Source organism: Gopherus flavomarginatus, chromosome 3 (assembly GCF_025201925.1).
Source record: "Gopherus flavomarginatus isolate rGopFla2 chromosome 3, rGopFla2.mat.asm, whole genome shotgun sequence".
NCBI lineage: Eukaryota > Metazoa > Chordata > Testudines > Testudinidae > Gopherus > Gopherus flavomarginatus.
In genome coordinates this window covers 248,356,157-248,379,405 of record NC_066619.1, presented here as the reverse complement: position 1 = coordinate 248,379,405, position 23,249 = coordinate 248,356,157, and the positions used below count along the sequence as shown (strand labels likewise).

At 43.7% G+C, this 23,249-nt stretch overlaps 1 protein-coding gene and 1 pseudogene across 1 annotated transcript in view; one reads left to right on the top strand and one right to left on the bottom strand.

Moving 5' to 3' along the window:
* The window catches only part of LOC127048197 (uncharacterized), a 420,995-nt gene that overhangs the window by 51,338 nt on the left and 346,408 nt on the right, over positions 1–23,249 (top strand). The window lies entirely within an intron of this gene.
* On the bottom strand, positions 5,343–5,702 carry LOC127048366 (60S acidic ribosomal protein P2-like; annotated as a pseudogene).

Genomic DNA, 23,249 nt, shown 5'->3' with positions numbered 1-23,249 from the left:
AGGGCTAATGGCCCATTAGCAAGGACAATGGACTATGAAAGAACTTAGTCTTCGTGTGGCCGCTCCAGGCAGCCTATGAGTAAGGCTGCCACAGCCCTGCAGAGACATGGGTCTGAGTCACCTGGTACTGGACCCACCCCTTGCAATCCACAGTCAGCTGCAGCGGCACAGGAGGCGGCGAACAGAGCGGCTAACAGGGGAGTTTCAGTGGGAGTTTCCAGGGGGAGGTTGCAGGGGAGACCAAGGCAGAGGAACCGGGAAGGCAGACCAGGGAAGAGGCAGCCCTGCGCTGGTCGGTGGCCTGCGGTGCGGTGTGAGGCGTGGATTGCCAGGCACAGAGTTGCAGCGCTACGATGGAGGCAGAGGCAGCAGGTGCAGACACACTGAGGATGACTGGGTGCGGCAGCTGCGGCATGTACATGGTCCTAGAGGGAGCACCTGAAAGGAGTTTCATCTGCATGAAGTGTCGTCTGATAGAGCTGCTGGAGGAAAAGGTAAGGGGACTGGAGATGCAAGTGGAAACTGTGGCTGAGTTTAGAAGGGGGTTTGAGCAGATGATGGAACACAGACATGATGAGGCACAGGGGACAAGCTCAGGCGAGCGGACAAAAGCAGGACCTAAGGACTCTGAGGAGGGACTGCTGGGTGAGGAAAGTGGACGGTGGAAGCATGTCACTAGGAGAACCAGACAGAGGATAAGACGGGCCAGCGATGGACAAATAGAACTCAGGAATAGGTTTGCTGAGTTGGGAAATGAAGATGGAACACAGCGGGCTGCTGAAGGAGTAACGGCAAGGAAGAAGAGGCAAGCAGCTAGTCCTGCAGATGGAGGGGAGCAGTCAGTGGAGGCAACATCAAGTACGAGCCCTAGGAGGATTGTGAGGTCAAATACAAATCAGGAGGAATCACGGCCAGCTGCTGTGGGGGATAGACCGGAGAATCGCATTGTCACCAGGAAAAGGCAAGTCTACGTGATTGGAGACTCTCTACTGAGAAGAGTAGACAGGCCTGTAACTAGACCGGATCGGGAGAACAGAAGAGTGTGCTGTCTGCCGGGGGCTAAGATACAGGATGTGGACTTGAGCCTGAATATGATCTTAGCAGGAGCGGGAAAAAATCCGTTGATTATCCTTCATGTGGGAACGAACGATACAGCTAGTTACTCACTGGACTGTATCAAGGAGGACTATTTCAGACTGGGGAAGAGGCTTAAAGACATCGAGGCTCAGGTGATCTTCAGTGGGATTCTGCCGGTTCCTAGAGCAGGGCGACGAAGGAGGGACAAGATTATGGCGATCAACAGATGGCTCAGGGAGTGGTGTTATAAGGAGGGCTTTGGGATGTACGGTCACTGGGACGCATTTACGGATAGACAACTGTTTGCTCAGGATGGACTTCATCTCAGCAAGGAGGGAAATAGGATTCTAGGATGGAGGCTCGCCGACCTCATCAAGAGGGCTTTAAACTAGAAAGTTGGGGGAGATGGTTGGGAAATGTTCGGGAGATCTCCATGCCAGAACATAACCTGGAGAGGGAAGTAAACAAAGTGAGCGGGGATACCCTTGCGGCCCCAAGATTTGATCCAAGGAGGAATAGTGGAGTAGAAACCAGAGTAACGGGTTGATGCTGGTGGCAGACAGTTTGTGCACGACGGGGGAAATAATGTCACTGACGCCAAACGCCGAAAATTAAAAGGTTTGTACACTAATGCGAGGAGCCTAGGTAACAAGATGGAGGAACTGGAGTTACTCGTGCAGGAAGTGAAGCCGGATATTATAGGGATTACCGAAACCTGGTGGAATAGTACTCATGACTGGAGCACGGGTATTGAAGGCTATGTGCTGTTCAGAAAAGACAGGAAGAAAGGCAAAGGTGGGGGAGTAGCCTTGTACATCAATGATGAAATTAAATGTAGCGAAATAAGATGCGATGGAATGGATAAGACGGAGTCCGTCTGGGCAAAAATCACGCTGGGTAAAAAAGCAACTAGATCTTCCCCTGAGATAGTGCTTGGGGTGTGCTACAGACCGCCAGGATCGGATTGGGATATGGATAGAGACCTCTTTAATGTCTTTAATGAAGTAAACACAAAGGGGAAATGTGTGATTATGGGGGACTTCAACTTTCTGGATATAGACTGGAGGACGAATACTTGCACAAATAATAGGGGTCAGATTTTTCTGGATGTGATAGCAGATGGATTTCTTCATCAAGTAGTTGAAGCACCTACGAGAGGGGATGCCATTTTAGACTTGGTGTTGGTGAGCAGTGAGGACCTCGTAGAAGAAATGGTGGTAGGGGACAACCTTGGTTCGAGTGATCATGAGCTGATTCAGTTCAAACTAGATGGAAGGATAAACAAATGTAGATCTGCGATTAGGGTTTTCGACTTCTCGAGGGCTAATTTTAAAGAGTTAAGGAAATTAGTTAGGGAAGTGGATTGGATGGAGGAATTAGTGGATTTAAATGTGGAGGAGGCCTGGAATTACTTTAAGTCACAGCTGCGGAGACTGTCGGAAGCCTGCATCCCAAGAAAGGGGAAAAGAACCATGGGCAGGAGTTGCAGGCCAAACCGGATGAGCAAGCAACTCAGAGAGGGGATTAGACAAAAGCAGAAAGCTTACAGGGAGTGGAAGGAAGGCAGGATCAGTAAAGAAAGCTACCTTGCTGAGGTCAGAACATGTAGGGATAAAGTGAGGAAGGCTAAAAGCCGCATTGAACTGGAACTTGCAAAGGGAATCAAAACCAATAGTAAAAGGTTCTACAGCCACATAAATAAGAAGAAAACAAAGAAAGAAGAAGTGGGGCCGCTATACACTGAGGATGGAATGGAGGTTAAGGATAACCTAGGCATGGCCCAACATCTAAACAAGTACTTTGCCTCGGTTTTTAATAAGACTAGTGAGGAACCTTGCGATGATGGAGGGATGATAAACGGGAATGTGGATATGGAAGTGGATATTACTGCAACTGAGGTAGAGGCCGTACTTGAACAGCTCGATGGGTCGAAGTCGGAGGGCCCGGACAATCTCCACCCGAGGATATTAAAGGAACTGGCGCTTGAAATAGCGAGCCCGTTAGCGAGAATTTTTAAGCAATCGATAATCTCGGGTGTTGTGCCGTATGACTGGAGGATTGCTAATGTAGTACCTATTTTTAAGAAAGGGAAAAAGAGTGATCCGGGTAATTATAGGCCTGTTAGCTTGACGTCTGTAGTATGTAAGGTCTTGGAAAAAATTTTAAGGGAGAAAGTAGTTAAGGACATAGAGGTCAATGGTAATTGGGACGAATTGCAACACGGACTTACTAAAGGTAGATCGTGCCAAACCAATCTGATATCCTTCTTTGAGAAGGTGACGGATTACTTAGATAAAGGAAATGCGGTAGATATAATTTACCTAGATTTCAGTAAGGCGTTCGACACGGTTCCGCACAGGGAGCTGTTAGTTAAATTGGAAAAGATGGGAGTGAATATGAAAGTTGTAAGGTGGATAAGGAACTGGTTAAAGGGGAGACTCCAGAGGGTCGTATTGAAAGGTGAACTGTCGGACTGGAAGGAGGTCACCAGTGGAGTCCCTCAAGGATCGGTTTTGGGACCGATCTTATTTAACCTTTTTATTACTGACCTTGGCACAAAGAGCGGGAATGTGCTAATAAAGTTCGCGGATGACACGAAGCTGGGGGGTATTGCTAACACGGAGAAGGACAGGGATACTATTCAAGAAGATCTGAACCACCTTGTAAACTGGAGTAATAGAAATAGGATGAAATACAATAGTGAAAAGTGCAAGGTCATGCATTTAGGAATTAATAATAAGAATTTTGGATATACGTTTGGGGCGCATCAGTTGGAAGCGACGGAGGAAGAGAAGGACCTTGGGGTACTGGTTGATAGCAGGATGACTATGAGTCGCCAATGTGATACGGCTGTTAAAAAAGCAAATGCGATTTTGGGATGCATCAGGTGGGGTATTTCCTGCAAGGATAAGGAGGTGTTAGTACCGTTGTATACGGCGTTGGTGAGACCCCATCTGGAATACTGTGTGCAGTTCTGGTGTCCCATGTTCAAGAAGGATGAATTCAAACTGGAACAGGTTCAGAGACGGGCTACGAGGATGATCCGAGGAATGGAAAAACTGCCTTATGAAAGGAGACTCAAAGAGCTTGGCTTGTTTAGCCTGGCCAAAAGAAGGCTGAGGGGGGATATGCTCGCCCTATATAAATATATCAAGGGGGTTAACGTTAGGGAGGGAGAGGAATTATTTAAGTTTAGTACTAATGTAGCCACGAGGACGAATGGGTATAAACTGGATATTAGGAAGTTTAGACTTGAAATTAGACGAAGGTTTCTGACCATTAGGGGAGTGAAGTTCTGGAATAGCCTTCCGAGGGAAGTAGTAGGGGCAAAAGACTTTCCTGGCTTTAAGACAAAGCTTGATAAGTATATGGAGGTGATGTTATGATAGGATCGTTAATTTGGGCAATTGATCTTGAATTACCACCAGACAGGTCTGCTCAATGGTCTGCGGGGTGATGTTGCATGCGATGGGTACTGAGTTGCTGCGGAGAACTCCTTCTTGGGTGCTGGCTGGTGACTCTTGCCCACATGCTCAGGGTTTAGCTGATCGCCATATTTGGGGTCGGGAAGGAATTTTCCTCCAGGGCAGATTGGCAGGTGCCCTGGAGGTTTTTCGCCTTCCCCTGCAGCGTGGGGCACGGGTCGCTTGCTGGTGGTGTCTCTGCAGCTTGAGGTCTTCAAACCATTTTTGAGGATTTCAATAACTCGGTCCTGGGATAGGGGTTGTACAAAATTGGATGGGTGGGGTTCTGTGGCCTGCCTTGTGCAGGAGGTCAGACTAGATGATCAGATTGGTCCCTTCTGGTCTATGAGTCTATGAGTCTATAATGCCAGTGTTCTTCCACTGGGAAACAAAGGGCTCCCACAATATACAAGAGCTATATATGGCAGAGGAGTGACATCATCTGGATTCTCCTCTACCTCCCCCCCAAAGAGACAGTGAAAAACAACTGGAATCAAGAACTGAACTGGGGGGAGATGGGTTGAGCCCAAGCTGGAAGGATGTTTAGCTTGTGAGTAACAATACCTGAGGTCTCAAGCTGGAGACCTGTGTAGCTGCTTTTCAAGGCTTTTTGTAATCTGCCTGCAACAATACCTAGGGTAAGAAACTACTATTTGTAACCAATTTCTTTGCATATTGGTTTTATTTGTTTAGTAATCTGCTTTGTTCTCTCTGTTATCTCTTATATTCACTTAAAATCCGCATTTTGTAGTTAATAAACTGACAAGGTCAGGCCAGATGGCTATAGGAGAGTGATTTTTTTTCCATTTTAAACAAAATGTTTTATTAACTTCTGTAGCAAATGTTTAGTCAAATAGGCTAAATCCCATGTCATCATCAGATTTCTCAGACTCATCCTTCTGCTCTTTCTTCTCCTCAGGAGCAGCAGAATATGGTCCACCTGAGACTGCCACAACTCCACCAGCTGGCATGCTGTCAAGTTTGCTGTTACCCTGAGCAATGACATCCTCTATATTTTTTCCATTTAGTTCACCAATAAGCTTGTTCAGGCGTTCATCATCAATCTCAATGCCTACACTGTCAAGAATCTTCTTCAAGTCCTTTTGAAGGAGGGTACTTGTTGCCCCCAAGGCTGGCCAGAAGAGTGATAGAAGGCAAATATATTAGCCCCAGATTAAGCAGGTTCCTTTTCCCTGGGTAAGGTAACAGGGGCTGTTCCAGGAATCAGGAACTTGCTGGAATCAATTAAGGCAGGCTAAGTAGGACACCTGGAGCCAATTAAGAAGCTGCTAGAATCCATTAAGACAGGCAGGCTAATCAGGGCATCTGGTTTAAAAAGGACCTCACTTCAGTTAGTGAAGGGTGCGTAAGGAGCTGACAGTGAGAGGGGTGCTGCTAGAGGACTGTGGAGTACAAATGCTATGTGGCATCAGAAAGAAGGTCCTGTGGTGAGGGTAAAGAGGGTGCTGGGAGGAGGCCATGGGGAAGTAGCCCAGGGAGTTGTAGCTGTCACACAGCTGTTAAAAGAAACTCTGTAGACAGCTGTGATCCACAGGGCCCTGGGCTGAAATGTGGAGTAGAGAGTGGGCCTGGGTTCCCTCTCATTCCTCTGCCCCCTATTGGATATAAGAGGAGTTGACCTGGACTGTGGGTCCCACCAGAGGGGAAGGTACCTGACCTGTCCCCTGACCCACTAGGTGGATCAGCAGAGACTGCAGGATTGTTGTTCTTCCTTTTCCCCATGCTGGTCGGTGATGAGGTTAACTGAATAGCAGGTGTGAGCCACTAGCAAAAGTGGCCAAACTGAGGGCTGCCGTGAATCTTTGAGGGGAGCAAATCTGCCAATAAGCACAGGACCCACCAAGGCAGAGGAGGGACTTTGTCACAAAACATTTTTCTTATTTATAATATAACCCAGTTTATGCATTTCATGATTGGGGGGTGGGGGGAATATAGGCTGTGCATACCTTCCTCCACGTTGAGGGAGGAGGCGGAGTTCATAATATACATTTGGATCTGCACTCCAAGGGAGGTGGACACCTGAATGCTGGGGCAAGTCTCTTAAGCGGATTCTTCCCGGAGCTGATCTCAGTGTCAGTTTTGTTCTGCAGTTGGGTGTGTCCCTGCCTGTGTGTTTGCTGGAAGAAGCTCAATAGCCTAGCTCAGCAAAACAGGTAAAAAGGGTGCCCAGGCTGGCATAAGAGGCATGTTCAGTGATCTCTCAGCACATCAAGTGGCACCTTAAGGGGTCCAACCAATCACAGTCATATATGGACAAAAGCCTACCTCTCAGTCTAAACACTATGGATTCCAGAGGCCACAGGTAGCCGTGGAAGAGTCTGAAAATAAATAAGGAACTTGCAACACATTCTAAACTTGTGACCAAGTTCCTTACATATATTTATGGCACAAACACAATATCAAGGTGGCCCTGAACCCATCTCAAGTTAACTTTGTGGTTGGATGGCTTAAGTGTGTCTGATATATGCAGGTGCAATAGCAGTCTGAAAGGGAGATATGGCCTCAGGTAACTTGGACCAAGGCAGTTTAGGATTCTGCAGAGTGTAAGCAGCTCCTTGAGTTCCACCTGGAAATAGATTACAAAGTGTGGAAAACTAGCATAATATCTCTCACTGATCTGCTTCACTCAGAAGACAAATGCATTTTGCATAAGGCAAAAACTTCATAATCAGCCCCAGGGAGAATGTTTTGCAGTAGTGTAGCTTGGAAAAAACAAAGACATGGATAACTATGGTCCACTTCTGAGAGGCATACTTTCCTAGCCAGACTCATATGTTAAAATCATTATTTTCCACAGAGGAAGTGAGAGTGTCTAGGATCAATGATCAAACTAGTAAGAAACCAAGATGTCACTGTGATAATAGGCAGGCAGATGAATACATGGGAAGAGTTGTTTATAGGCTTCACCAGATACTCAAAATGCTCATTACAGAGACAATGTGTGGATAAGGAAATATCTTTTATTTCTGTTGGTGAAAGAGACAAGCTTTCAGGATACACAGATATAAACTGGATATAAACTGTTCAGGAGGCTCAGGCAAGGCAGAAAAGGTGGGGGAGTTGCATTATATGTAAGAGAGCAATATGACTGCTCAGAGCTCCGGTATGAAACTGCAGAAAAACCTGAGTCTCTGGATTAAGTTCAGAAGTGTGAGCAGCAAAGGTGATGTTGTGGTAGGAGTCTGCTATAGACCACCAGACCAGGGGGATGTGGTGGATGAGGCCTTCTTCCGGCAACTAACAGAAGTTACTAGATTGCAGGCCCTGGTTCTCATGGGAGACTTTAATCACCCTGATATCTGCTGGGAGAGCAATACAGAGTTGCACAGACAATCCAGGAAGTTTTTGGAAAGTATAGGGGACAATTTCCTGGTGCAAGTGCTGGAGGAACCAATTAGAGGCAGAGCTCTTCTTGACCTGCTGCTCACAGACCAGGAAGAATTAGTAGCGGAAGCAAAAGTGGATGGGAACTTGGGAGGCAGTGACCATGAGATGGTCGAGTTCAGGATCCTGACACAAAGAAGAAAGGAAAGCAGCAGAATATGGACCCTGGACTTCAGAAAAGCAGACACTGACTCCCTCAGGGAACTGATGGGCAGGATCCCCTGGGAGAATGACATGAGAGCAAAGGAGTCCACAAGAGCTGGCTGTATTTTAAAGAATCCTTACTGAGGTTGCAGGAACAAATCATCCCAATGTGTAGAAAGAATAGTAAATATGGAAGGCGACCAGCTTGGCTTAACAGTGAAATTCTTGCTGATCTTAAACAAAAAAAAGAAGCTTACAAAAAATGGAAGATTGGATAAATGACCAGGGAGGAATATAAAATATTGCTCAGGCATACAGGATGAAATCAGGAAGGCCAAATCACACTTGGAGTTGCAGATAGCAAGAGATGTTAAAAGTAACAAGAAGGGTTTCTTCAGGTATCATAGCAACAAGAAGGTGGTCAGGGAAAGTGTGGGCCCCTTACTAAATGAGGGAGGCAATCTAGTGACAGAGGATGTGGAAAAAAGCTAATGTATTCAATGCTTTTTTTGCCTCTGTGTTCATGAACAAGGTCAGCTCTCAGACTACTGCACGGGTCAGCACAGCATGAGGAGGAGGTGACCAGCCCTCTGTGGAGAAAGAAGTGGTTCGGGACTATCTAGAAAAGCTGGATGAGCACAAATCTATGGGGCCGGATGCGTTGCATCCGAGGGTGCTAAAGGACTTGGCGGATGTGATTGCAGAGCCATTGGCCATTATCTTTGAAAACTCATGGTGATCAGGGGAGGTCCCGGATGACTGGAAAAAAGCTAATGTAGTGATCATCTTTAAAAAGGGAAGGAGGAGGATCCAGGAAGCCAGTCAGCTTCACCTCAGTCCCTGGAAAAATCATGGAGCATTTCCTCAAGGAATCCATTCTGAAGCACTTAGAGGAGAGGAAAGTGAACAGGAACAATCAGCATGGATTCACCAAGGGCAAGTCATGCCTGACTAACTTAATTGCCCTCTGTGATGAGATAACTGAGTCTGTGGATGAGGGGGAAGCAGTGGATGTGTTATTCCTTGACTTTAGCAAAGCTTTTGATTCAGTCTCCCACAGTATTCTTGCTGGCAAGTTAAAGAAGTATGGGCTGGATGAATGGACTATAAGGTGGACAGAAAGCTGGGTAGATCATTGGGCTCAATGAGTAGTGATCAATGGCTCCATGACTAGTTGGCAGCTGGTATCAAGCGGAGTGCCCCAATGGTCAATATTTTTGTTCAATATCTTCATTAATGATCTGGAGGATGGCGTGGACTGCACCCTCAACAAGTTTGCAGATGACACTAAACTGGGAGAAGTGGTAGATATGCTGGAGGGTAGGGATAGCATACAGAGGGACCTAGACAAATTAGAGGATTGATGAGGTTCAACAAGGATAAGTGCAGAGTCCTGTACTTAGGACGGGAGAATCTCATTCACTGTTACAGACTAGGGATCGAATGCCTAGGCAGCAGTTCTGCAGAAAAGGACCTAGGGGTTACAGAGGATGAGAAGCTGGATATGAGTCGACAGTGTGCCCTTGTTGCCAAGAAGGCCAACGGCATATTGGGCTGTATAAGTAGGGGCATTGCCAGCAGATTGAGGGACGTGATCATTCCCCTCGATTCGACATTGGTGAGGCCTCATCTGGAGCATTGTGTCCAGTTTTGGGCCCCACAATATAAGAAGGATGTGGAGAAATTACAGTCCAGTGGAAGGAAACAAAAATGATTAGGGGGCTGGAGCACATGACTTATGAGGAAAGGCTGAGGGAACCAGCATTGTTTAGTCTGCAGAAGAGAAGAATGAGGGGGGGATTTGATATAGCTGCTTTCAACTACCTGAAAGGGGGTTCCAAAGAGCATGGATCTAGACTGTTCTCAATGGTACCTGATGACAGAACTAAGCCTACGTCCACACTACAGCTTTAAATCGATATTAGTAAAATCGATTTTATAAAACAGGTTTTATAAAATTGATTTTACGTGTCCACACTAGGGCACATTACTTCGCTGGTGTGCGTCCATGGTCCCAGGGTACCATCGACTTCCGGAGCGGTGCACTCTGGGTAGCTCAGTAAAAGAATAGGACCAATAACTTCGATATCCGTCCACACTAACCCTAAATCGATTTAGTAATATCGATTTTAGGGTTACTCCTTTCGTTTAGCTGGAGTACAGAAATCGATTTTAAGACCCCTTAAAATCAATTTTAAGTGCCTTGTAGTGTGGTTACAGCGTTAAATCGATTTAATGCTGTTTAAATCGATTTAACGCTGTAGTGTGGACCTGGCCTAAGAGTAATGGTCTCAAGTTGCAGTGGGGGAGGTTTAGGTTGGATATTAGGAAAAAAAATTCTCTAGTGAAGCACTGGAATGGTTTATCTAGGGAGGTGGTGGAATCTTATTCTTTAGCGGTTTTTAAGGTTAGGCTTGGCAAAGCCCTGACTGGGATGATTTAGTTGGGAATTGGTCCTGCTTTGAGCAGGGGGTTGGACTAGATAACCTCCTGAGGTCCCTTCCAACCCTGATAGTCTATGATTCAGAGCTTTTCTGAAGAAGGAAGTAGTAATGACCTGAAGAATCACTCTGGCTAGCTTGAAAGCTTGTCTCTTTCACCAAGAGGAGTTAGGGTACGTCTACACTACGGGATTATTCCGATTTTACATAAACCAGTTTTATAAAACAGATTATATAAAGTCGAGTGCACGCAGCCACACTAAGCACATTAATTCGGCGGTGTGCATCCATGGTCAGAGGCTAGCATCGATTTTCGGAGCGTTGCACTGTGGGTAGCTATTCCATAGCTATCCCATAGTTCCTGCAGTCTCCCCCGCTCCTTAGAATTCTGGGTTGAGATCCAGTGCCTGATGGGGCAAAAATCATTGTCTTGGGTGGTTCTGCGTAAATGTCGTCAGTCATTCCTTCCTCCAGGAAAGCAACGGCAGACAATCATTTCGCGCTCTTTTTCCCTGGATTGCCCTGGCAGATGCCATAGCACAGCAACCATGGAGCCTGTTCAGCTTTTTTTTTTACAGTCACCGTATGTGTATAGATATAGATATAGATATAGACTCATAGGTCAGAAGGGACCAATCTGATCATCTAGTCTGACCTCCTGCACAAGGCAGGCCACAGAACCCCACCCATCCAATTTTATAACAACCCCTATCCCAGGACCGAGTTATTGAAATCCTCAAAAATGGTTTGAAGACCTCAAGCTGCAGGGAAACCACCAGCAAGCGACCCGTGCCCCACGCTGCAGGGGAAGGCGAAAAACCTCCAGGGCACCTGCCAATCCGCCCTGGAGGAAAATTCCTTCCCGACCCCAAATATGGCGATCAGCTAAACCCTGAGCATGTGGGCAAGAGTCACTAGCCAGCACCCAAGAAGGAATTCTCTGCAGCAACTCAGTACCCATCGCATCCAACATCTCCCCGCAGACCGTTGAGCAGACCTGTCTGGTGGTAATTCAAGATCAATTGCCCAAATTAACGATCCTATCATAACATGCCCTCCATAAACTTATCAAGCTTTGTCCTAAAGCCAGGAAAGTCTTTTGCCCCTACTACTTCCCTCGGAAGGCTATTCCAGAACTTCACTCCCCTAATGGTCAGAAACCTTCGTCTAATTTCAAGTCTAAACTTCCTAATATCCAGTTTATACCCATTCGTCCTCGTGGCTACATTAGTACTAAACTTAAATAATTCCTCTCCCTCCCTAACGTTAGCCCCCTTGATATATTTATATAGAGCGAGCATATCCCCCCTCAGCCTTCTTTTGGCCAGGCTAAACAAGCCAAGCTCTTTGAGTCTCCTTTCATAAGGCAGTTTTTCCATTCCTCGGATCATCCTCGTAGCCCGTCTCTGAACCTGTTCCAGTTTGAATTCATCCTTCTTGAACATGGGACACCAGAACTGCACACAGTATTCCAGATGGGGTCTCACCAACGCCTTATATAACGGTACTAACACCTCCTTGTCCTTGCAGGAAATACCCCGCCTGATGCATCCCAAAATCGCATTTGCTTTTTTAACAGCCGTATCACATTGGCGACTCATAGTCATCCTGCTATCAACCAGTACCACAAGGTCCTTCTCCTCCTCCGTCGCTTCCAACTGATGCGCCCCCAACGTATATCCAAAATTCTTATTATTAATTCCTAAATGCATGACCTTGCACTTATCACTGTTGTATTTCATCCTATTTCTATTACTCCAGTTTACAAGGTGGTTCAGATCTTCCTGAATAGTATCCCTGTCCTTCTCCATGTTAGCAATACCCCCCAGCTTCGTGTCATCCGCAAACTTTAGTAGCACATTCCCGCTCTTTGTGCCAAGGTCAGTAATAAAAAGGTTAAATAAGATCGGTCCCAAAACCGACCCTTGAGGGACTCCACTGGTGACCTCCTTCCAGCCCGACAGTTCACCTTTCAATACGACCCTCTGGAGTCTCCCCTTTAACCAGTTCCTTATCCACCTTACAACTTTCATATTCACTCCCATCTTTTCCAATTTAACTAACAGCTCCCTGTGCGGAACCGTGTCGAACGCCTTACTGAAATCTAGGTAAATTATATCTACCGCATTTCCTTTATCTAAGTAATCCGTCACCTTCTCAAAGAAGGAGATCAGATTGGTTTGGCACGATCTACCTTTAGTAAATCCGTGTTGCAATTCGTCACAATTACCATTGACCTCTATGTCCTTAACTACCTTCTCCCTTAAAATTTTTTCCAAGACCTTACATATTACAGACGTCAAGCTAACAGGCCTATAATTACCCGGATCGCTCTTATTCCCTTTCTTAAAAATAGGAACTACATTAGCAATCCTCCAGTCATACGGCACAACCCCCGAGTTTATCGATTGCTTAAAAATTATCGCTAACGGGCTCGCAATTTCACGCGCCAGTTCCTTTAATATCCTCGGATGGAGATTGTCCGGGCCCTCCGACTTCGTCCCATCGAGCTGTTCGAGTACGGCCTCTATCTCAGTTGCGGTAATATCCACTTCCATATCCACATTCCCGTTTATCATCCCTCCATCGTCGCAAAGTTCCTCACTAGTCTTATTAAAAACTGAGGCAAAGTACTTGTTTAGATGTTGGGCCATGCCTAGGTTATCCTTAACCTCCATTCCATCCTCAGTGTATAGCGGCCCCACTTCTTCTTTCTTTGTCGTCTTCTTATTTATGTGGCTGTAGAACCTTTTATTATTGGTTTTGATTCCCTTTGCAAGTTCCAGTTCAATGTGGCTTTTAGCCTTCCTCACTTTATCCCTACATGTTCTGACCTCAGCAAGGTAGCTTTCCTTACTGATCCTGCCTTCCTTCCACTCCCTGTAAGCTTTCTGCTTTTGTCTAATCCCCTCTCTGAGTTGTTTGCTCATCCAGTTTGGCCTACAACTCCTGCCCATGGTTTTTTTCCCCTTTCTCGGTATGCAGGCTTCCGACAGTCTCCGCAGCTGTGACTTAAAGTAATTCCAGGCCTCCTCCACATTTAAATCCACTAATTCCTCCATCCAATCCACTTCCCTAACTAATTTCCTTAACTCTTTAAAATTAGCCCTCGAGAAGTCAAAAACCCTAATCCCAGATCTACTGGATGCCACGGACAGAGGCGATACTCCAGCGCTACACAGCAGCATTCATTTGCTTTTGCATGATAGCAGAGATGGTTACCAGTCGTTCTGTACCATTTGCTGCCAGTGTAATTTGGCAATGAGATGACGGTTATCTGTCCTTCTGTGTTGTCTGCTGTGGGTGCCCCTGGCTGAGATTGGCCTCGAGCGCAAAAGCAAAACTGGGAATGACTCCCCGAGTCAATCCCTCCTTTATGGTTTCTAAAAATAGAGTCACTCCTGCCTAGAATATGGGGCAAATGTACTAGAGAAGCAGTGTATCAGAGAGTACAGCTGCTCTGTGTCAGATCCCGCAGAAATGATGAGCTACATGCCATTCACAGGGGGTGCCCCTGCAACAACCCCACCCGTTGCTTCCCTCCTCCTCCAACCTTCCTGGGCTACCATGACAGTGTCCCCCCCATTTGTGTCATGAAGTAATAAAGAATGCAGGAATAAGAAACACTGAGTTTTTAGTGACATAAAATGAGGAAGAGGCAGCCTCCCGGTGCTATGATAGTCCAGGCAGGACATTAAGCAGTGTGGGGAGAGGAGCCCAGCATCCCACTGCTATGATAGTCCAGGCAGTACAGAATCTTTTCTTTTCACATGAAAGGGAGGGGGCTGATTGAAGCTCAGCTCCCAGTTGCTATGATGAAGATGGTTACCAGCCGTTCTGTACCATCTACTGGGAATGACCGGGAGTCATTCCTATTTTCACCAAGGTGCCCCCGGCCAGCATCACCTAAAGCCAGCCAGGAGCACTCAAGGGTTGATAAGAAGGACAGTTACCAGTCCTACTGCACCGTCTGCCACCGGGGAGGGGAGAGGAGCGGATACTTCTCTTCACTGCTGCAGCATCGTGTCTACCAGCAGCATTCAGCAGACATAGGGTGACGTTGAAAGAAGTCAAGAAATGATTTCTTTCCCTTTTCTTTCACGTGGGAGGCGGGGAGTAAATTGATGAGCTATTCCCTGAACCACGCCGGACAATGTGTTTGAACCTACAGGCATTGGGAGCTCAGCCAAGAATGCAAATACTTTTCAGAGACTGCTGGGGACTGTGGGATAGCTGGAGTCCTCAGTACCCCCTCCCTCCCTCCATGAGCGTCCATTTGAGTTTCTGGCTTCCTGTTACGCTTGTCATGCAGCACTGTGTAGCCCGTAGATTTTTTTTTCAAATGCTTTGGCATTTCGTCTTCTGTAACGGAGTTTTGATAGAACAGATTTGTCTCCCCATACAGCAATCAGATTCAGTATCTCCCATACGGTCCATGCTGGAGCTCTATTTGGATTTGGGACTGTATTGCCACCTGTGCTGATCAGAGCTCCACGCTGGGCAAACAGGAAATGAAAATCAAAATTTCGCGGGGCTTTTCCTGTTTATCTGGCCACTGCATCCGAGTTGAGATTGCTGTCCAGAGCAGTCACAGTGGTGCACTGTGGGATACCGCCCGGAGGCCAATACCATTGATTTAAGGCCACACGAACCCTAATCCGATATGGTAATACCAATTTTAGCGCTACTCCTCTTGTCAGGGAGGAGTAAAAAAACCAATTTAAAGAGCCCTTTATATCGATATAAAGGGCCTCGTAGTGTGGACGGTTACAGCGTTAAATCGGTTTAACGCTGCTAAAATTGGTTTAAACGCGTAGTGTAGACCAGGCCTTAGTCTAATAAAAGATCTTAACTCACCCAGCTTGTATCTCTCATATTGTGGAACCAACATGCAATCACCGTACTACCTCTTAAGATGACCTAAATCTTTTTTAAATTGAGTTTTAGCCCAGTAGCTTGACTTTGGGAGAGTACAGAGAAGGGTATACCTGGGTCTTATAAAGAGGAGCTATTGGGCTTGATTCACAGGATACTGGCACAGAATTACAGACTTCCCACAATCCCTTGTCCAACAGGAGGGTGGAGCTGGTTGCAGTGGGGGCAGGCAGGGCTGAATTTACACCTTACATTCCCCTAGGTACAGCATCTTCAGGCCCTACCCCTGCCTACATCTGACCTTAATGTTCCATAGTTTTAGAGAGGTAAGGTGACCCTAGAACACCAGTGCCCCTAGACACATGCCTACTGTGCATAATTGGAAATCCATCCCTGGGGGCAGGTACTGGGCTCTAAAAGATACACAGATTTCTTTGATTCAATTCTTCTGAGCACCTTCAACTGGCAACCTGAGAGGAAATCAGAAGTCACATTTCCCTAACAAAGTGTTGTGGTGATACCACTGTCTCCCCTTTCCCTGTGATGGAGCCTTGCTTGAGCATTCTTCCATTGGGGTATACATGGGTGTACAGATTGTACCCTCCTGTTCTCAGCTGGGTGATTCAAGCCTTTAGAATTTATCATGCTCAGTCATAGAGAAAGCTTGAATATATTTACATTTTCTTTTATGAAAAAAACCCAAAAAAAGTTAGATGTTTTTGACCTTGAGAGCTGAAGAAAACAAATGTTATGATAATAGAGGGTGCTACTGTCTGGCTGAGCCATTGTGCAGGATCAGAAAGACAATGGAACAAAACACAGTCAAATACTTAATGGAAATGGTGAAATCATGGATGAGCAAATTCTGCTCACCTTGTTTATGCAAGTGTCCCATTGACTACAATGGTCTATTTATGTTAATCGGACTACTGGTGTGAGTCATGAAAACAGGATAAAAATCTTACTGCTGTTGCTACTCACTTAGTCTCTGCAAGTGCTAAAGAAAATTAGATACCCATAACTGGAGCAGTGTCCAGCGTATGGGAGAAAAAGATGATCATGTAGTGGTAAATAAAGTGTGTCGTCTTCTTTTACTTTACCAAATGAATGTCTCATAACTTTGAACATGTTCTCCCCACACAGCCTGATCTGATTACAGTAGCACACTTTCAGTGGTAACCTTAAATCTCTGTCTGCACTAATATTGCATTGAATCAATATCAAGCTAATTCAGGCCTTTACAATTTTTGAAACATATCCTTGAAAAATGAACTGTAACTTAGTAATCTGAAGGTGAACATCAGGCTTATCCACATCATGTTACTAAGTTCAGAAGTCTGATTTATTTTAGCTGGATGTACTTAAAATGTTCAGCAGCAGCCATATGTCTAGATAGATACCACAGCAGTGGAGTGGGTGTTGTATAAAAATCCAGGTAGAATAATTGTGAAGATGAGAAAATAAGGACGAGAAATGTAATAGAAATAGCCACTACTACATCTACTGCCCCAAACAACATCAGGCTTATTCACATCATGTTACTAAGTTCAGAAGTCTGATTTATTTTAGCTGGATGTACTTAAACTGTTCAGCAGCAGCCATATGTCTAGATAGATACCACAGCAGTGGAGTGGGTGTTGTATAAAAATCCAGGTAGAATAATTGTGAAGATGAAAAAATAAGGAAATAGCCACTACTACATCTACTGCCCCAAACAATGGCTGGGTGTTTAAAGCTCAGGACTAGGAGTCAGCTGGTCTGGTTTTGTTGCTGGTTCTTCTGAAGACTTCTTGTGTTATGTTGCTAAGTCACTTGATAACTTTTCCTGGCAATAAAAGGGTGATGATAATGCTGATCAAGTATCAGGGGGTAGCTGTGTTAGGCTATAGCTACAAAAACAATGAGGAGTCCGGTGGCACCTTAAAGACTAACAGAGTTGTTTGATCATAAGCTTTTGTGGATAAAAAACCCACTTCTTCAGATGCATGAAGTCAAAATTACAGATGAAGGCATAAATATACTGACACGTGAAGAGAAGGGAGTTACCTTACAAACTTACAAAATAATGCTGATGTATCTCATGGAAGTGCTGTGAAGATTAATTGAGCTCCTCAAATGGAAAGTATTGCTGAAGTGCAAAGTATTATTTATATACAGCAGACAAATACTTGCTCTAGGTAGCACTGACTGTTAATTACCTGCAAACTGTGTTTGGAAAACATTTGATCTAAAACTTAGTAGATAAGATTGTGGGTTAGTTTATTCTCTATCCTTTTTTCTGTTCTTCATCCCCTCACTTACAGTAAAGCACAGCAACTTTTAACTTTAATTTTGTGCATAACTTTAAATTAATTTTTAATTAGATTGGATATTGACCTTGTGACTATTCTGTACTTTAATAATCTTTGCATGTAATCTGCTAAACATTCATAAATGTCATGTAGGTGATACAACACAGATTCATTTAGAAAGTTCTATGAATGGGGTGATGAAAGTTTAAATGTGTAAAGTGTGGTTTAATCATCAAATTAGGTTGAGTGTTAAGACAAGTTACTTAATGAGTGTAGGGAAAAGTTGTTACATTGGGAGTATTACTAGACAATTGAATATATCAGTAAATATTTGGTTTTAGTATTTGGGATAATTTATTTGATTTACCTGTAGATTTTGAATTTGACTAGTGATTTTGGGGTGCCTCAGTTTTAGGGTACCCAATTTTGGATTTCTTAAGGGGGCAAAATTTACAGAAAGTGCTGAAAACTTGATACCTTAAAAGAAAAAAAACTGACTGCTAGTGGCAGACATGCCTATTGAAGAGGTAAAACGCTTCAGCCCATTCCTATCTGAGGACCAATTGTAGTTTGGCTCAATATAAATATAAAGTATTAATATGAATTAATATAATCTACAACATTTTCCAAACACTTATAAGGTGTACATCCTATGCCCCAAATCTAGAGGAAGTCTTGCAAAATACAGTTTAATTTAATAAAACATTTCAAAGAGAAAACCCAAAGCAATATGATGGGTAAAGAGATGTGGGAGTTGGTGGTCTTCTTGAAGTTAGGCTTTTTTTTTCCCCCAGCAGACTGCCCACAGCCCTAATTCAGCAAGATATTTTAGCATGTTTGTAAGATTAGTCCCGTTGACTTAAATTATACTATTCATATGCGTACTTGTGCTGAAGTGCATTGTTGAATCAGAGTCCACATCCAGTAAAGAGTAAAAATCTAGACAGCCATACCTGCATATTGCCATTCAACTAGCAGAGTGGAGTGGTATGCAATACAATTGTTGTGTACTGCTTGCATAGACAGCCACAAGAATATCACCACCCTTTCGACCACAGAACCATATCTGTTCTGTTTCCAAGCCAGCCTCTGTGGATGCAGGACAGAAAAAAATTTACCCCATTATTTACCTGTTTTGGAGGCTGAAAAAGTTGTGAGCAGGAAGCAGCTATGAAGTTTCAGTTGTTAGTAATACCCCTACTTGAAAGGGGTAAACATGAAGGAGGAGGAAAAAATATTTATTCTGGTTTAAGGTGCACAAATGTGAAGTTAAGGAAAGGGAAATTTAGGCTGAACATCAAGGAAAATATCCCAATGTATAAATCTCAGATGAAAGTGCATTTTCCATCCTAGTTTTTTTCCTTATCTGAAAGTACAATAATATCCACTCTTCAGTATGGAACACTGAAGAGTCCTCCTTCCATCAGGCATAGAAAAATATAGAAACTAGAATACTTCCAACAATACTGAAAGATCAGACCTATAGAAATTATTGTTCAGAGCTCTATAATATGACGTTGAAAATGAAGAAACACTTTTCATGGGCTGTACACATTCTACTACCACCTCTGCAAAGAATTATTCCTCCAAATTAATACTGAAGCTTTTCATTATCCAATCAAAGGTGTTCTATCAATAATGCATTGTATATAGAAGCTTTTTGTGTTGAAACACTCCTTACATAATAGTCACTGAAGTACAATATTCCTTTAGCAGTTTCTATTCATTCTCATAAGTATCTAAAATTGTTTTGTTGTCGCTCAGATCTCACTGGATAGTGAAGTTTTCTCAGTGATCCTTGAGACTTCTGGAAATTATACAAGATGGCAGACAAATCAGAGCAGTTCTTTAAAGAATTTTACTAAGAATTATAGTGTTAAAACAGCTGCCTTCGATTTCTTACAACACTGCATAGCCCTCAACGTGATAATACAAAAGATCTCAGAGTGTATATCACTGGAACAAATACATTTCCCCTTTTAAAATTGGGAGGGATATATCACTTAGGCACTTTAATTGAGTTACAATCTCCCAGAATGTCCAGGAAGTCCATGCCTGAGCCTAGGTTATTTAGGGAATCTTATTAAGTTTCTTTTTGCCCTGAAATGTGGTTAAACACCAGGGTGCAGTTGGAGAACTGAGTGGCAGTCAATGTATAGATCTTTAACTCAGGAAAGGATTCCTTGCCCATGTCTGTCCATCATGTGCTGATTGTACAGTTGTTCTCATCCCCCAGAGAAAATGAGAAAAGGCTTATATTTTAGTTAGCACCACCGAAACCTAGACTGGGCTAGTATCAAACAATATTCTATATAGGCAATCCTGCATTGGCAAGGAAATAAACAAGACAATCTTTCCTCTCTACAGGTCTGATGCAGAGACATGGATGTCAATATGAGTCTTCTTATTGACTTCAATGGGCTTTGGATCAGACTCTATGACTTGTATAATTATCTAATATTTTAAATGTTTCTTTACGCAGAGTTTGGTCTTTTTCCTTCAAGTAGTTGTTTGTTTAGACTTGTTTTAGACTGTACGTGTGCCCCTACTTGCCATATTATATCATATATTAAGTTTTAAGGGAAAAGTATCTTCATTATATTTATTTTCCCCTGTATTTGAAAGTGTAACAATATCCACTTTAAGCAACTGAACACTGAAGAGTCCTTCTTTCATCAAGCATAGCAAAATATAGAAAGTAGAATACTTCCAACAATACTGAAAGTTCAGAGCTATAGAAACTATTGTCTAGAACTCACTGATATAATGTGAAAATGAAGAAAAGCTTTTCATTGACTGTGCACATTCTGCTCCCTTTTTTGAACAAGAATTATTCCTCTAAATTCATATTGAGGCTCTTCACTATCCAATCAGAAGTGTTCTATCAGTAATGCATTGTGTATGGAAGCCTCTTGTGTTGAAACACTCCTTAGATAATCCTCACAGAATTACAGTACTTTTGCAGTATATTGCTGTTCTCATGAGTCCCAAAAATATCATTGTTATAGTGCAGATTTCACTTGCTAACAACATTTTCTAAATGATCCCTGAAACTTCTGAAAATTGTACAGAATAGAGAGCAAATCAGAACAACTCTTTAAATCATTTTACAAAGCATTAGAGGGTTAATATAGCTGCCTTGCATGGCTCACGAGATTGCTTTGGGTTTTTTTCCTGAAGCTGCCGTGTTAGCTTTTGTAGTGACCCTCCTGCTGCTCAGGGGCTTCTTTATAGATTGGAAATATTTATATATAAAAGTGGAATAGCAGTTTATTTGTCAGAATGCAACAACAAATGTAGTTGCTACTTAGTAAAATGACAGAGAACCATCAGACTTGTTTGCTTGTGAATGGAGATGTAATGACAAATTTCAGACACACAGCTGCCATGTTCAGAAAGCTAAGTGATGGGAAAGAGGAGTTGAACTAGAAATATTTCAGGTTGTTTAAATTTGGCAAATAATAAGTAGCAATTATACACCATGGACTTGCTTATGGATCCACTTGCTTATGTACTAGCCTACCTGGGCTTGAGTTAAAACAGCCATGGAGCTACAGTAACTTATGCTTCTGAAGGCTTGTCATAGCAGAGAGGAGCTTCACCAAACCCATACCTCATGCCTGTTACAGCCCTGTTACAATCAGCATACCTCCTATGCCAGGAGTGGGGGAAACAGTTGGCAGTATCCCCTACCTTTTCCATAAGTGGGGAGTTCCCCTTCACTATAGGAATTCTCCATTACCCATTTACAGTCAAAATCAGCTCCTTTGCTCTGCCTGAGGAGTACAAATTGCTGGGGAGCAATGTGAGCTATATCTAATATTGAAGGCAAAACATTAAAGGTTCCATCTTCAAGGTACTGAGCACTGCTGTGAATTGCTGATTGCCCCCACCTCTGACTTCAATGGCCATTGGAAGCTCTCAACATCTTCCAGGACTGAAGATTAAGGTTTCAGGGGAAATTTCTTTTTTCAATCCAAAAGACATATGTTGGAGGCCATATTTTAAATGACAGTACTGTGATAATGTCCTATTAACTGGGAAAATTAATGAAGGTGCATAGCCCTCACACACTATCTGAAGCCTCTTACGCTATCAGTATCATTGGAACAAATACATTTATTTTTGTAAAACTAGGAGAGATCTATCACTTGGAATCACTTACGTTCCCACAGGATGTCCTTATCATCCTTGCCTGAGACCAGGTGATTTAGAAAATCCCAGTAATTCTACCCCACCCCCTCAAAAAAAATCCTGAAACTTGCAGTTATACAACAGGGCACAATTGGAAAACTGAGTTTCAGTCAATTTATCCATTACAGGATTCCCTACCTATCTACCTTCTCTCTGGCTGTTTAGAACCTAATCACGTCCTGATTGTACCGTTTTTCTCATCTCAAGTCACTTTTATGGAAGTATTCTTTCAATATTACAACTCTTGGTGATACATGCTGATTCTAAAACCCAGTATTCGGTACCACAAATTAGGCACATGAGCACGAACACAGGAAAGTATTTGGGTTGTTGTTTCACTGTACTCTGTTTTCCCCCAATTTGCACTGATTTAAATTTAACTCTGGGCCCAAATACTCCTGTAAAACCAGCACCTGCTCTTTTGGAGGTGGGGGGTGGGAGTGAGGGAGAAAATTGGGAAAGGGTTTTGTACCAAATTCATTACTTAATTCAATGTCTGCCAAACCCCAGACTTTGCTTACAAGCTAAGGGCTAACACCAGATTCCTCACTTAAAATTAACTCTGTCAATACCCAATATCTGCACCCCTGAAGGGTGTTGACAGATTGAAGCATCCCCCCCTCCTCCGTCTTGTAACTCTGCCGAGACCTAGCATCTGCTTGCGCAGAGGTGTTGTCAGTTTGAGCTTTAGCACTTTCCCATTGTACAGTTAATCTGCCGAAATCTGGCATCTACTCACACACAGAGGTGTTGACAGCTTAAGTTAGTCTAAAACTATGTTCCTATGAGATTGGCAGATACAAGTGGACAATGAGTGTTGGGGAAGTTTTTCCTCTCCTAATACCAAGTCCTTAGGAGATAGGGAGACAAGGTGGGATACTAAGAGTTGAACAATTCTCCCTTTATAAGCAAATCTCTCAGAGATTGGCAGACACAGTGTGTCATTGTGTTACATGGAGAATTCACCTCTCAGAACAACAAGCATTGGTGTGATTTTGGTCACTAGTCTAGAACATCTCTGTCTCTGGCATATTATGGCCTCATCTCCTTCTCACAAGAATGTAATCTCAGGATAACAAGTGGCTAGTAGGCTGGAAGAACCTTTCAGTGTCCAGCTATGCAGTTTGGGCTTAACCCAATGTGAAATCATAGCCTTCCAGCAGAACTTTAATGTCCTGCATTTCTCAAGGCTGTGTTAAATCTTTGCAGACACACTGGCACCCTAAGGTTGGTTGGAGGAAGGGAAACTTTTGTGATGGGGCCAGACCTCTTCTGGAATTTTACAACTTCAAGCTAATAAATAGCAAAACACAATGGAGGCAAGGGCTAGTTGTAAGATAAAGTCTCATCCTCTCTCT